This window comes from Podarcis muralis, chromosome 2, assembly GCF_964188315.1.
Source record: "Podarcis muralis chromosome 2, rPodMur119.hap1.1, whole genome shotgun sequence".
Lineage (NCBI taxonomy): Eukaryota > Metazoa > Chordata > Lepidosauria > Squamata > Lacertidae > Podarcis > Podarcis muralis.
In genome coordinates, this window is record NC_135656.1 from 106,507,816 (window position 1) to 106,523,084 (window position 15,269).

Here is a 15,269-nt window from a genome sequence, read left to right on the forward strand (position 1 = left end):
GAGTCTGATTGGATGCCCAGGCAGCACATTGTCTACTCAATAGGATAAGAGCAGGCCCCTCAGTTGAGCACCAGCCAGCGTATGACAGCCAAGCTCAGAGCAATGGTAGCATCCTGAGGTGGAAACTTGAACCAAAGGAGACAATTAGAACAATGGCTGCTGCTTACAGAACAACAAGGAGGAGGACCCGCCTTCCCAAGAGAACGAAACAGACGATTCGGAAAGCTGCACAAAAGAAGCTCCTGCCAAAGCAGAGGAAGCCAAACCTGAAGCAGGGGCGGAAGGTGGTAGACCAGGTGACAGCACCTGTAAAGCAGGATGTGAAGCATCCCTGCGATGAGTTCATCTCTAAAGTGCTGAGTCAGCTGCACCGCGACAGGGTGCCCATCTCGACCAGGGCCAAAGGGAAGATGATCACTTTCATAAGGAGGTTCTATAACAATATGACTAACCACGCCAAGAGCAGCAAGAAAGCCCAGAGGACCTCCACCATCGGCTCGCGGGAACTACACAAAGCACTGAAAGGTGTGCTGCGCAAGAATCAAGCTGCGGAGTTGGTGAAATCCGTCCGCAAAGTGACACGGCGCCGATAGGACAACCTTCGTCCCAGTCTCCTTTGGCTGGCGCAAGTGAGATCCACGGGGGAGAAGAGACGAATGCGCCAGCCTTACAAAGCAAGACAAAAACCCACCTGATGAAAAGTCCTGATGCTACCCTAAAGATACCGAGAAATACTTCACTTTAAAGAAAACAACATCTCACAGGAGCACTGTGTTGATCACCATCCTGACTAAACTAAGAAGGGTTCTGAGCTGCAGAAGAATCCCTGCATCTCCGGAAAACCTTTGGGAGAAGAAACATCTTATTCTTAGGAATATAATAAAATGGGATTCTACCAGGATCTTTAGCTTGGATGTGGTTTCCTTTCCTTCCAATAAAGCAATGTGTTTAGGGTTACCGCAGAATACATTTAAGGGGTAACCATCTTTATCTGGGAAGTAGACAATGTAATACCAACTTTAACAAAAGGGAATTTGGGCTGGGGATCCTGGAAATTACAGGCTGTTTAATGTAACATCTCTCATAAGGAAAACTGGTCGAAAGTACTGGGATAAAATAACCCAGAATTTAGAAGAAAAAGCTTTGCTGAATTAAAACCAGCATGGCTTCTGCAAAGATAAGTCCGGTCTCATAGCAATCTGCTTAATCTGAAATAAGAGCAGAGGTTCTTTTGTAGGCAGGGCCCAAAACATTTTGGCACCTGAGGTGAACCACAAAATGGTGCCCCCACTTCCACCAGGGAAGAAGTGGGGAGATGGTATGTGTGCTTGCTGGCCTGGGCTTCCTTCAGTGGAAGCAGGTATGGAGCAGCTGGTCGGGTGCCAGGAATCACCTGGCTCGTGCAGCATCAAAAGACATGCCTCTTTTGATGCTGGGCTTGCCAGGAGATCTGCAGGCCACCGCCACACCACAGGATGTGGATCTTCTCATACTGTTCTACCCATCCAACTAGGTGATTCACCCAGCAGCCAAAGTGGCATCTCTTTTGGTGCCCTGCTGCCCCACAGACCAACTGACTGGTGCAGCAGATGGAGATGTTAGGGGCCCAACAACACCTGCTTAAATTTGGTTTCAATCCTACCCACTGAGCAGTGAGCAAATGGGGAGTCACAATCTCCCCTGCTGGCATACAGGAGAGATGAGGATCAGAGATGCACATTATGACGTGCCAGAGTCTGATTGGATGCCCGGGCAGCACATTGTCCACCCAACAGGATAAGAGCAGGCCCCTCAGTTGAGCACCAGCCAGTGTATGTCAGCCAAGCTCAGAGCAATGGTAGCACCATCAGGTGGAAGCTAGAACCAAAGGGGACGATTAGGACAATGGCTGCTGCTTGCAGAACAACGAGGAGGAGGACCCGCCTTCCCAAGAGAACGAAACAGACGACTCGGAAAGCCGCACATGGGAAGCTCCTGCCAAAGCAGAGGAAGCCAAATCTGAGCCAAGGGAAGCAGGGGCGGCGGAAGGTGGTAGACCAGGTGATGGCACCTGTAAAGCAAGATGTCAGGCATCCCTGCGATGAGTTCATCTCTAAAGTGCTGAGTCAGCTGCACCGCGACAGGGTGCCCATCTCGACCAGGGCCAAAGGGAAGATGATCACTTTCATAAGGAGGTTCTACAACACTGTGTCTAACCATGCCAAGAGCAGCAAGAGAGCCCAGCGGACCTCCACCATCGGCTCCAGGGAGCTACACAAAGCACTCAAGCGCGTGCTGCGCAAGAAACAAGTCATGGAGCTGGTGAAAACTGTCCGCAAAGTGGCACGGCGCCGTTAGGACATTTGTCCCAGTCTCCTTTGGCTGGCGCAAGTGAGATCTACGGAAGAAACCGACGAAGCAAGAAACAAGAGAACCAGCCACCTAATGAAAAGTCCTGATGCTACTCTAAAGAGACCGAGAAATTCTTCACTTTAAAGGAAACATCTCCTGCGAGTACAGGGATCAACTACTCTCCATCCTGAATCAACTAAGAAGGGATCTGAGCTGCAGAAGAATCCTTGCATCTCCGGAAAACCTTTGGGAGAAGAAACATCTTATTCTTAGGAATATAATAAAATGGGATTCTACCAGGATCTTTAGCTTGGATGTGGTTTCCTTTCCCTCCAATAAAGCCAGATATTAGGGTTACTGCAGAAGACGTTTAAGGGGCAACCATCTTTATCTAAAGCTGAGATGGACAAACAGATGTGGCCCTCCAGGTGTTGGATCACAGCTCCCATTATCCCTGAACATTGGGCCCTGTTGAGACCAAGGCTGGATCTAGAGATATTTAAAAACGTTACAGGAAAATGGGTTATAAAGCTCATAATGTAAAATCCCATTTTGGCTGCGCTATAACGTCTCGCCTGGCACCCCCCACCCAGCGCATGACGTCATGCATATGACGACATGTGACGTCGGGCACCCTCAATGTGGGAGGGTTGGGTTATTCCTTCAGAGAAGCTGAGTACAGCTCTCTGAAACTGGTTCTGTTATCTCTTCTGTCAAGGTCATGCTGACTATAAAAGGAAGGCCAGAAGGAGCCTGGGTTTCAGTTTCTTTTTCTATCTCTCTTCCTTCTGGTGTGGTGCTCTGTACATAGTATGTGTACATAGTGTTACTGTAAGGTTTTAGACTTATTATAAGTTATTGTAAGTTTAAGTTAAGTCTGCTGCAACTGGATTTCTTATGGGCAGTGCCAATCCTGAGTATTGGATTTTGTGACCATTATGCTCATTTGCCTTCAGTAGCAGTAAAGCTCTGCTGGATGAAATATTCATTGCCTCTGGTCTATTTTTGGGAATCCTGCAACGGGTTTAAGTTTTTTACTCTGCTAACTATACATTGGAGTTCTGCTCTGGATCAATATTGAGTAGAATTTCATGACAGTTCAGTATGTTCAGTATATTGTACTGTGTACATATATATGTATCATAGTATTTTATGTATACATAGATATATATGTATATTTTGTAAACGCTGTCGGTGCCGCCATATCGCGTGAAGCTGGTGGAGGCTGGTGGGGGAAAAAAAGAGAGTAAAAACTCAGAATAATAGTAAAACGCTCGAACGAGGCCACTGATTTTGGCCGCCGATCCGTTTTTGTTTCGGCTCCCGGCCTTCCTTTGACACTTAGATTTTGCATTTAAAGAGGCGCGATTGCACCGCAACAAGCGCCTTCCGTTGCAACGAGCACAGTCGCCGTTGCATTGCAAACAAGTGCATGGATCTGGGTGCGCCGGGAAAGATCGGCGAGGGAGGTGACTCTGCCGGAAGGAAAATAATCCTAGAATTTTTTTTATGGCAATTCGGATTAGAAAATCAGCCGCCGGATCTGCGGTGTTTTAATTCTGTGGTTTTCGGTGGGCATGGAACGATTCGACGCTGCCCGGGATTTAGCGCTCAGACTCTGTTAAGCGCGAGTGAGAGCATCAGGGGCGCTTCGCTGCGTTGTTTTCCCCTCTTCTCTCCAGCTGGAGGGCGATTCCTGTGCATTACTTATCTTTCTTTCTTTTCAAATGAAACGAGTGCATTGTCTTAAGAAGCAGCAGCCTGGCCAAGCACTAGGGTGCTTTGTTCGCAGCATGTTTCTGTCAGTGTCAGGATGGCCGAGTGGTCTAAGGCGCCAGACTCAAGGCTCATATCCTTCCCAGGCTCTGGGTGTTCTGGTCTCCGAATGGAGGCGTGGGTTCAAATCCCACTTCTGACACATCCTTTTTTTTTTAATTAAAAAACTACTTTATTCATTTATTTCTCATGAAAACATACATAAAGCTTACATACGTACCAAAGAGCTTAACAATAAATTCCAGAAGAGAGAGAGAAAAAAACATTTTCTCTTGTTTATGTTCAAGGTGGCTTTTGCTTTCAAGTTCCTTTTGTTACTTGGAGTGCATTTTGTGGAGTAGAGAATAAAGAAGGGGAAAAAGGGAAGGACGGCTTCTTTATTATATCTATAGAACTATAGAAATCTTAAAACTTAGGACTGCAAAGCACCAATTCTTTCCAGACATTTTGGCTTATAAACGAAAGACAACTGATAGTAGTTTTTCTTGCCGCACTATAAAAAGAACCTTCAATCTGCTGGTTTGTAACACAACGTGCAGAGAGCTTATTTTTTTAAAGATTTCCCAGATTCCATATGTTGGTAAAACATACCTAGACTTGGAAAAATGTATCCTAATTTACTAGACTGTATACCAGCTAGTGAAAAGCTTCGCCAGCCGCTTCCCTGGTGGTCTAGTGGTTAGGATTCGGCGCTCTCACCGCCGCGGCCCGGGTTCGATTCCCGGTCAGGGAATGTGTTTTGCAAAACAGTTTCAATTAGTCAAAACACCAGCATTTACTCAAAATAAAATATTTTGAGAACACTTAGGAACCCGCTCTTTTGCTTCGAGCGTCTGTACGCTCCATCGTTGCAGAAAAACAACTCCCTGTCCGAAACATCCCTTTATCCCTGTTGCCCGCAGCACTGAAACAATAAATCGAGCCGCTCTGAACTACTGCAGCTTTCTTCAACGCTGGACTCTGCTTTTGTTTTGAATGGGTTGATGTTACGTAAAGTATTACACTGATTAGGACCTTTCTTGCATTGCTCGCCCGTTCCTTCGTGCTTTATACTCTAACTTGGCACCAGGTGGCAGCCTGGCATCTTTGGAACCAGGCAGTGGCGTAGCGTGGGTTGTCAGCACCCGGGGCAAGGCAAGTAATTTGCGCCCCCTAACCCGTGGATTTGCGCCCCCTAACCTGTGGATTTGCCCTAACCCCAGATGTTGCGCACGGTGCGGCCGGCCCCCCCTGCACCCCCCACGCTACGCCACTGGAACCAGGTGCTGCTGCGACAACACATATATAGAGTAATTGACCAGCTAAAACAGTACACACACCTCTTCTCTTTTATCACCTGCGAAGCTACAGGACTAGGTGGATTCATTTACAAACAATAAGACTAGTTGGAGTCGAGGAGGGGCAAGAGAGGAGAATATCATCACTGAAGCTGGCTTCTGTCCAGAGAACTGCCTGTTCTCTATTCTACCACCAACAGTGGCAATGTCCGGAGCAGAAGGACTATCCCAGGACCGTACTCTTTAGATACAGTGGTACCTAGACTAGTTATCTCCCGCTTGGACTACTGCAATGCGCTCTACGTGGGGCTACCTTTGAAGGTGACCTGGAAACTGCAATTAATCCATAATGCGGCAGCTAGACTGGTGACTGGGGGCGGCTGCCAAGACCACATAACACCCGTTCTGAGAGATCTGCATTGGCTCCCAGTACGTTTCCAAGCACAATTCAAAGTGTTGGTGTTGACCTTTAAAGCCCTAAACGGCCTTGGCCCAGTATACATGGAGGAGCGTCTCCACGCCAAGGGCCTTCTGGCGGTTCCCTCATCGTGAGAAGCCAAGCTACAGGGAACCAGACAGAGGGCCTTCTCGGTAGTGGCGCCCACGCTGTAGAATGCCCTCCCATCAGATTTCAAAGAGATAAACAACTACCAGACATTCAGAAGACATCTTAAGGCAGCCCTGTTCAGGGAAGTTTTTAATGTGTGACATCTTAGTGTATTTTTGGTCTTTGTGGTAGCTGCCCAGAGTGGCTGGGGAAATCCAGCCAGATGGGCAGGGTACAAATAATAAATTATTATTATTATTATTATTATTATTATTATTATTATTATTATTACCTCTGGTTGCGAACGGGATCCATTCCGAAGGCCCGTTCGCACCATGAAAAGAACGCAACCCGCAGCGGCACGTCTGCGCACGTGCGGGTTGCGATTTGCCGCTTCTGTGCATGCGCATGACATCATGTTGCGTGTCTGCGCATGTGTGAGTGGCGAAACCTGGAAGTAACCCTTTCCGGTACTTCCGGGTCGCCACGGGACGTAACCTGAAAGAACGTAACTTGAAGCGGAGGTAACATGAGGTATGACTGTACTCAGATTTACACTGTTTCGGTGCAGAAACTCAGGTTGTGATGATAAATCAGCTTTGGGGCGAGTGGCCTCTACAGTCATACACCTTGGTTCCTGAATGCCTTGCGGCTCGAACGTTTTGGTTCCTGAACGCCGCAAACCCGGAAGTGAGTGTTCCGGTTTGAAAACATTCTTTGGAAGCTGAACGTCCGACGCAGCTTCCGAATGGCTGCAGGAAGCAGCGCCTCAGTTGTTGAACATTTTCTGAAGTCAAACGGACTTCTGGAAGGGATTCCGTTCGACAACCAAGGTACTACTGTATGTTTATTCCCACAAAACATGCCTAGGGATGATGAAGCCTGGCTGATTTTTTTTCTTAGTTGAAATTATGATTTCTGTGGTAACACTAAAACGGCAAGGTGCAGTTAATACATAGCTGTCAACGTTTCCCTTTTTTAAAGGGAAATTCCCTTATTCTGAATAGGATTCCTCGCAAGAAAAGGGAAAAGTTGACAGCTATGAGTTAATATCTGCCAGAAGCCACTGTCAAAACTCACAACTAGATCATAGTAAGGGTAGGTCATAGTCCCGTTCAGGGTAACAATGGTTCCTTGGCTACAGTGAAGCTAAAGGCACTTTCATTGTCATGCTATATTGTCTATATCAGTGTTTCCCAACCTTGTGCCTCCAGCTGTTTTTGAACTACAACTCCCATCATCCCTGACTAGCAAGACCAGTGGCAAGGGATGATGGGAATTGTAGGCCAAAAACAGCTGGAGGCACAAGGTTGGGAAACACTGGTCTATATATGCCCATGCTGACAAAACTATGGTGACATTTGAAGGCCGGAGCTTAAGGAGAACAGAACAATGGCAGCCAAACAGCAAGGCAAAAAGAAAGCCAGGGTTCCAAAAAGGAAGAACGTCAACAAGAAGCACCAACAAGCGAGACGGAATTGGAAGAAGCTCCAGGCTCAAAAACATAAGAAGCAGCAGCCTCATTTGAAGCGTCAAGCCAAGAGGATCTCAGCCGCTAAGTCAGGGAGCAGCGGGCAGCCACGAAAGATCTGTTCCTCAAAGCTCTTTGCTTCCAAAATTCTGCGGCAGTTGCCCAAGGTGCGCATGGAGGCCAAGGCCAGAGATTTGATAAAGACCTTGTTGGCGGACTTATACAATCACGTTGCGACCCAAGTAGAGGCCTTGAGCCAGAAAGAGGAGCAGGCCCCAATCAGCGGGGACGAAGTCCAAGCTGCCTTGAAGGAGGCCATGGAGAGGGAGTTGGCCAAGCACACGGCCGAACAGCCCACCGCCATTCCCACCGAGTGCGCTTAGAGAAGCATCCCTCCTCTTCTCCAGTGGCGGCAAGAAAGGAGAGGAGCAAAGGTTGCCCTGAGAAGATGCATACAATACTCCAGAGACTTTAAAAATATACTGCTGCCTTCATAAGTCCAATAAATCCTGTCGTTTACCACTTTAGATGTCTTATCGGACACCGGATGAAGTGAATTTGTTTGGAAAAGACATGAAAGAGGTGCTTTTCAAAAAGAAAAGAACCACAATTCCAATAAAGCAGGATTTTAGCAGCTTTTTTCAGTTCTTCTAATAAATAAGAATTTTAGCAGCTTTATTCAAGTGTATTTGTTCCTCCTCCTCCTCTTCCTCCTCCTTATTCCTCTTCTTCCTCTTCCTCCTCCTCCTCTTCTTCTTCTTCTTCTTCTTCTTCTTCTTCTTCTTCTTCTTCTTCTTCTTCTTCTTCCCCTCCTCCTCCTCCTCTATGGAACTGAGCTTGGGTTTGACATTATTAGCTGTGAAGGCACATGGTTGTTTTTAGATGTTTTAAATCCTTCTAAAATGTTTGTACAGTGGTGCTTCGCAAGACGAAATTAATTCGTTCCGTGAGTTTTTTCGTCTAGCGAATTTTTCGTCTTGCGAAGCACGGTTTCCCATAGGAATGCATTGAAAATCAATTAATGCGTTCCTATGGTCAAAAAAAGTCCAAACAAAGCCAAATTTGGTACAACAAGAGTTTATTAAGTGCTCTTTAAAGAGCATTTCAAAAATTTAAGGAACAATAAATTAAGTTTCTAAACATGACAGAAAAACATTTAAAAATCAACAAAGTGTACAGTACATTTTCTAAGACTCTGGGGGACAACTCGAAGAAGGTTCCTCTTCCACTCTTTGCTTCTTGCTGAAGAACCTGTCCATGGTCTGCTGCTTCATCCGCCTTTTCAGCACCTCCCTGAAAGGCGACATGACCCTCGTATCAAAAGTGTTCACAAGGTCATGTGCCACGTGCTTGTCAGGGTGGTGCCGCTGTGCAAAAGCCTGCACATCCTTCCACTTCAGGCAAATGTCCCTCAGTTCTTTGGAGGACAGCCGTTCCTCAGTTGCTTCCTCCTCTTCCAGCGAGGCCTGCTCCTGCGCAGCCTCTGCCTGCAGTTCGACCAGCTCCTGGGTGGTCAGCTCGTGGTCGTGCTCCTCCACCAGCTCGCTGATGTCCTCCTCTGTGACCTCCAGGCCCATGGTCCTCCCCAAGGCAACAATGTCCTGCACCACTGTTGACTCTGGTGCATCAGAGTCACTTGGTGCCACACAGTCCGGCCACAGGCTGCGCCAAGCGCAATTCAAATTTCTCTGGCTGATCCCGTTCCAGGCCGTGGTGATCATCTTCAAGCAGGTGACGATGTCGAAGTGGTCCTTCCAGAATTCCCGCAGGGTGATGGTGGTGCAATCAGTCACCTCGAAGCATCGCCTGAAAAGCTCCCCCAGCCCCTCCCCAACTGTTGCAAACCCCTCCCCAACTGTTCCCCCAGCCCCTCCCCAACTGTTGCAAACCCCTCCCCAACTGTTCCCCCAGTCACCCACCACACAGAAATTCAAATCCAGATTTTTTTAAAAAAAACAGCAGAGTGGCCCAATGGTCACAGAAAATCATAAAAATGCAGAAAAAACACACACAAGCTTCCAGATTCTTGCAAACCCCCCCCCCAACTGTTCCCCCAGTCACCCAGCACACAGAAATTCAAATCCAGAATTTTTTATAAAAAACAGCAGAGTGGCCCAATGGTCACAGAAAATTATAAAAATGCAGAAAAAGACACACAAGCTTCCAGATTCTTGCAAACCCCTCCCCAACTGTTCCCCCAGCCACCCACCACACAGAAATTCAAATCCAGAATATTTTTTTAAAAAACAGCAGAGTGGCCCAATGGTCACAGAAAATCATAAAAATGCAGGAAAAAAAAAACAAGCTTCCAGATTCTTGCAAACCCCTCCCCCAACTGTTCCCCCAGCCACCCACCACACAGAAATTCAAACCCAGAATTTTTTTCGTCTTGCGAAGCAAGCCCATAGGGAAATTCGTCTTGTGAAGCAGCTTGAAAAACGGAAAACCCTTTCGTCTAGCGAGTTTTTCGTCTTGCGAGGCATTCGTCTTGCGGGGCACACTGTAAAAGTTTCATGTCACTTATTTTTAATTGTATTATAACATTTTGTGTTTGCCTCCCTGAGCATCTTTGGGAGGAAGGGCAGGGTATAAATTTAACAACAACAACAACAACAACAACAACAACAACAACAACAACAACAACAACAAGCATTTATTATTTATACCCTGCCCATCTGGCTGGGTTTCCCCAGTCACTCTGGACGAATCCCAACAAAATATTACACAATACAATATAATAATAATAATAATAATAATAATAATAATAATAATAATAATAAACATTTCAATATTAATTACTAAAATATAAGCATGCTGATTATTTCTTCAAAAAGTGTTATTCTACATTAACCACTTTCTCCTACCATGCAAATCTCCTATCCCTTGGGGTTATCCTAGTCAGTGGCGTAGCGTGGGTTGTCAGCACCCGGGGCAAGGCAAGTAATTTGCGCCCCCTAACCCGTGGATTTGCGCCCCCTAACCCGTGGATTTGCGCCCCCTAACCTGTGGATTTGCCCTAACCCCAGATGTTGCGCCCGGTGCGGCCGGCCCCCCCTGCACCCCCCACGCTACGCCACTGATCCTAGTGTACTCTTTGACTTATCCATGACAGGGCAAACTTGAGCCACACTTTTAAAGCACCTTGCGTTTTCACCAAAGAATCCTGGGAACTGAAGTTTGCTGTGGATTGCAGCTCTGCCAAGGGGTCTCCTCACAGCTCTCAGCACCTTAACAAACTATAGTTCCTTGCATTCTGTGGTCTGATAGGAATAGGTATTGTAGTAGCCATGCTTTAAGGCTAAGCCAAAATGGCTTCCAATTTTGGTGTGTGTGTAAAAACACTGTCTGGAAATAGCAGCAGCAGCAGCAGCAAAGAGGCACATCTTAGAGGCTGGAGGCTGTTACCCCAGCCGCCTCAGAATATTCTGAGAGGACTTCTCTGGTCAGGGCCGGTCCAGCCATGAGACAAGCAGGATACACAAAGACGGGAGATCCAATGTAGATCTTTATTTTCCCCTGTTTCCTGATGTAGATCTTCACCCACCCCTTCCTCCCTGGCAGCAGGGTCCGGGGAGAACACCATTTTGTGGTTCGCCCAGGGTTGTCACCTGCCGTGTAAAAAACCGGGATCATCCAATTTTGTGTTCCCTGCCTCGTTTCAACTTTCAACAGGACTCCTTTCCCCTGCTACTTCTGAAGTCATCAGCCATGGAAAATAAAAAGGTTAATTAAAGCTCAATTAGAAGGTAATTAGAGAGAACAAGAAAGATAACAATGTGATAATACAGTCATACCTCGGGTTACAGATGCTTCAGGTTGTGTTTTTTGGGGTTATGGACATGCCAAAACCTGGAATGGGTTACTTCTGGGTTTCGGTGCTCGCGCATGCGCAGAAGTGCTAAATCGCGCTTTGCGCATGCGCAGAAGTGCTGAGATGCAACCCGCGTGTGCACAGATGCGGCACTGCAGGTTGCGAACACTGCGGGTTGCGAACGTGCATCCCGCACGGATCACGTTCGCAACCCGAGAGTCCACTGTATACTACTATATATAAGCAGCAGAATGCAATAAGTGGTTTAACAAACCAGAAACGGAAATGGAGGGAAGCCAAGGGGGAGAGGGGAATTTAGAAAACGATTGTTTGGTTAAGTTGAATATTGTATGATATATGTATGAAAACTAATAAAAACTGATTTTTTTTAAAAGAAGAAAGGTTCCTCCTTTGCACGCCCACCCTAAAGTGCTTGCCTTGCATAGCTTAGTTTTCTAGGTGCCTAGAATTTTGAGCCCGCCCTCCAAAGCCGGCTGACAGATGCTCCAGGTAAGCCAAGAGAGCTCGCCGGCCCTTTCTACCGCCTGTAAAAAATGAAAGAGAAGGAAATAAAACTGGGTGTCATCAGCATACTGATGACCAGGACTTTCCCCCCAGCTGAAACTCACTGGAACTCAGTTCTGGCACCTCTCAGGTGGGCGCCATTTCCATTCTAAGAGAACAAGGGAGGTGTTTGTGGTGAGTTCCTGCACTTAATCATTCCATTGCATTACACTGCATGAAAGCATCTTCACCCCCATCATTCAGCCCAGAAACTGAGGTTCAGCTCTGAGGGCCTTCTGGCAGTTCCCTCACTGCGAGAAGTTACAGAGAACAGGCAGAGGGCCTTCTTGGTAGTGGCGCCTGCTCTGTGGAACGCCTTCCCATCAGATGTCAAGGAAATAATTTATTATTATTATTATATTATTACTATTATTATTATTACTACAGTGGACCCTTGGGTTACGTTACCTTCGGGTAGCGTAACTTTTGGGTTGCGAATGCCGCAAACCCGGAAGTGTATACTTATGGGTTTCACCACATGCGCAGAAATGGCGCCTCATGTTACAGACTTTTTGGGGTACGTAAGGACCCCTGGGACAAATTAGTTCCTGTCTGGAGGGTCCACTGTACAGTGGTACCTCGGGTTAAGAACTTAATTCGTTCTGGAGGTCCGTTCTTAACCTGAAACTTTTCTTAACCTGAAGCACCACTTTAGCCTCCTGCTGCTGCCGTGCCACCGCCACACGATTTCTGTTCTCATCCTGAAGCAAAGTTCTTAATCCGAGGTACTATTTCTGGGTTAGCGGAGTCCGCAACCTGAAGCGTCTGTAACCTGAAGCGTCTGTAACCCGAGGTACCACTGTATTATTTGTTGTGTATTGAGTCAAAGGATTTTATATCTGTATTATTATTGTCTGTATTTGCATTAGGGTAAAGTAACTGCCTTTTGGTTCCAGAGGGTACAGCTACTATTGGTTCATTTAAGCTGCTGTATTTGGATCCTCTGTCTTATTGGTTCCCTCCAAAAGGCAGGACTGTGATTGCCTGATATTGTTCCCTCCGAAATGTATCCTTTCGAGCTAGTTCCCTGTCTCTATAAATGTAGCTCTTCCCTCCTCAAGTCTCAATCTTGTTTGCTTTAATAAAGAAGTGTTACTAGAGAACTGACTCCAGCATATTATGTCAAGAGAGCTGAAATCACAAACCCCACGTCACAACATTATTATCGCTTGCCAATTCCTTCGTGCATTTTCATAAAGATTTAAACTCTAACTTGGCACCAGGTGGCAGCCTAGCATATGCCATCTTTGGAACTGCTGCACATCCAGAGAAAGAGGAGGTATGTTTGTTGCTCTGCTTTATTCCCAAAAGGAGGAATGAAAAAACTGCACCCCAGCTACACTGCAGCTTAACATGGAAGTTCCATTGACAGACATGGGGTGAACTGATGGAGAAAATCGTGCATTACGGCGCGGGGGGGGGGATGTGCACCTCAGCTGTGTCAGCATCGCCCTTGAGCCAGTGCCATTAACTGGACTCATACACTTCAGCCCCGACTGGTCTAGGCGAGCTGGGTAGCACTTCCAGAGACCACCTTCTGGACAGGAACAGGTCAAAGTGCTGTGGACTCACAGCTTAGAGTTGTGAGCACCGGATTCACTCCCACAAGAAGACAGTTGTCACACAGCAGAGTATAGCAGAGTCTAGTAGAGTATATAAATGACTCGGAGAGCAGCTCTGTAGAATATCTTCCTTTTATTCTGTAACTACAACTATGATACAAAACTATATACAGAGCTGAATATTCTAAGCATAAATCAATGCTACACTGAGAGTCTGCAGCTGCTCTTAGCAGCAACCTTATCTTTAGACACTCTCTCTCTCTCCGATACACTGACTGACTGACTGACTCTCTCTCACAAAGACACTCAGATGTGGTGCTGGGCAGAATAAGTAGATAGCAGGACACGCCTCCTCCTCTCTGGAGAGTCAGCAGAGACCATCAGGAGATCATCAGGAGATTCTTGGGTATGGGAGGGGTGAAATCTCCTCAAGCTGCACCTCAATGACGAGGTCACATGGAGTACCTGACCAGATAAAAACATGCAAATCCCATATCTTTGATAATCTGCAAAGCTACAGGAGTAGGTGGATTCATTGACATGTTATCGTTGTTTAGTTGTTTAGTCATGTCCGACTCTTCGTGACCCCATGGACCAGAGCACGCCAGGCACTCCTGTCTTCCACTGCCTCCTGAAGTTTGGTCAAACTCATGCTGGTAGCTTCCAGAACACTATCCATCCATCTCATCCTCTGTCGTCCCCTTCTCCTCGTGCCCTCCATCTTTCCCAACATCAGGGTCTTTTCCAGGGAGTCTTCTCTTCTCATGAGGTGGCCAAAGTATTGGAGCCTCAGCTTCAGGATCTGTCCTTCCAGTGAGCACTCAGGGCTGATTTCCCTAAGAATGGAGAGGTTTGATCTTCTTGCAGTCCATGGGACTCTCAAGAGTCTCCTCCAGCACCATAATTCAAAAGCAAACAAACAATAATATTAATTGGAGTCAAGGAGGGGCAAGAGAGGAGAGCATCACCATTGACAGTTTCTAAAGAACTGTCCCAAGGTGATTTGTGCATAAAATAATTGAAAACAGCCTGCATGATGTGGAAGAGAGGAAGTTCAGCAACATCAGGAGGCGCATACGTTCCCCATCTCTGTTTTGAAATCTGTATTTCTTCCCCTATGGACAGATTCCTGAAATATATTCCGAACCAGTGTTGAAAGAAAATATTGCACACGCATGATACTCAATTTTTCACCTTAACTTTGAAAATTCACAACATTTCAATGCCTGTGTTGGTGAACTGGCCCCCTGTTTAAAAAGTTTGAGGAACCCTGGTGTAGAACAATGGTTCTCAAAGGGTGTGTGGCAGATGTGGTGGGAAGACTCAAGGACAATCAAAGAAACATTCAAACATTTCAGTGGAGTAGAGTAGAGAAGACCCATATAATTTGACACCAGTAGCAGGCCCAAGCAAAAGAAAGTTTGTCGACAATATGTGGATAGCTCTGAATCTTGGTTTCACATGGACTGGAGATTAAAATGTCCCGCAGCCTGTATTTGATGTGTAGTGAGATGCTTTCCTTTTTTTATAGTAATTTTTATTAATTTTAACATATAAATTATAATACATACCACAAAACTTCACCACTTATACAATCTTTTTTTTGGGGACTTCCATCAGCACCTCTGATGATCCACCGTTTTAACCACTTCTTATGCATTTCTTAAATTCATATTGCCTTTAATTATCTTAACTAACCATCCTCCCCTTTCTCCATTTTTGCAATAGTTCTAATTAGTTCACCTCACAAAACTTCTTGCAAACCTACAAACGTAGTCTGATCATCACAATTACTGTTCAAATAGTCTGTAAATTTACACCAGTCTTCTGTGAATTTCTGGTCCTCCAGATTTTGAATCCTTCCTGTTAGTTTATCTAATTCTGCATAGTCCATTAATTTCATCCTCCAGTCTTCTTTCGTCGGTAATTC

General features: G+C 46.2%; 2 non-coding genes across 2 annotated transcripts; both read left to right on the forward strand.

The window, feature by feature from the left end:
• The first annotated feature begins 4,138 nt into the window (after positions 1–4,138).
• Positions 4,139–4,249, forward strand: TRNAL-CAA (transfer RNA leucine (anticodon CAA)). Its single transcript has 2 exons — positions 4,139–4,176; positions 4,204–4,249. It is a non-coding gene; the product is annotated as a tRNA-Leu (tRNA).
• Positions 4,250–4,768: 519 nt separating this feature from the next.
• Positions 4,769–4,840, forward strand: TRNAE-CUC (transfer RNA glutamic acid (anticodon CUC)). Its single transcript has one exon. It is a non-coding gene; the product is annotated as a tRNA-Glu (tRNA).
• The last annotated feature ends 10,429 nt before the right edge of the window (positions 4,841–15,269 follow it).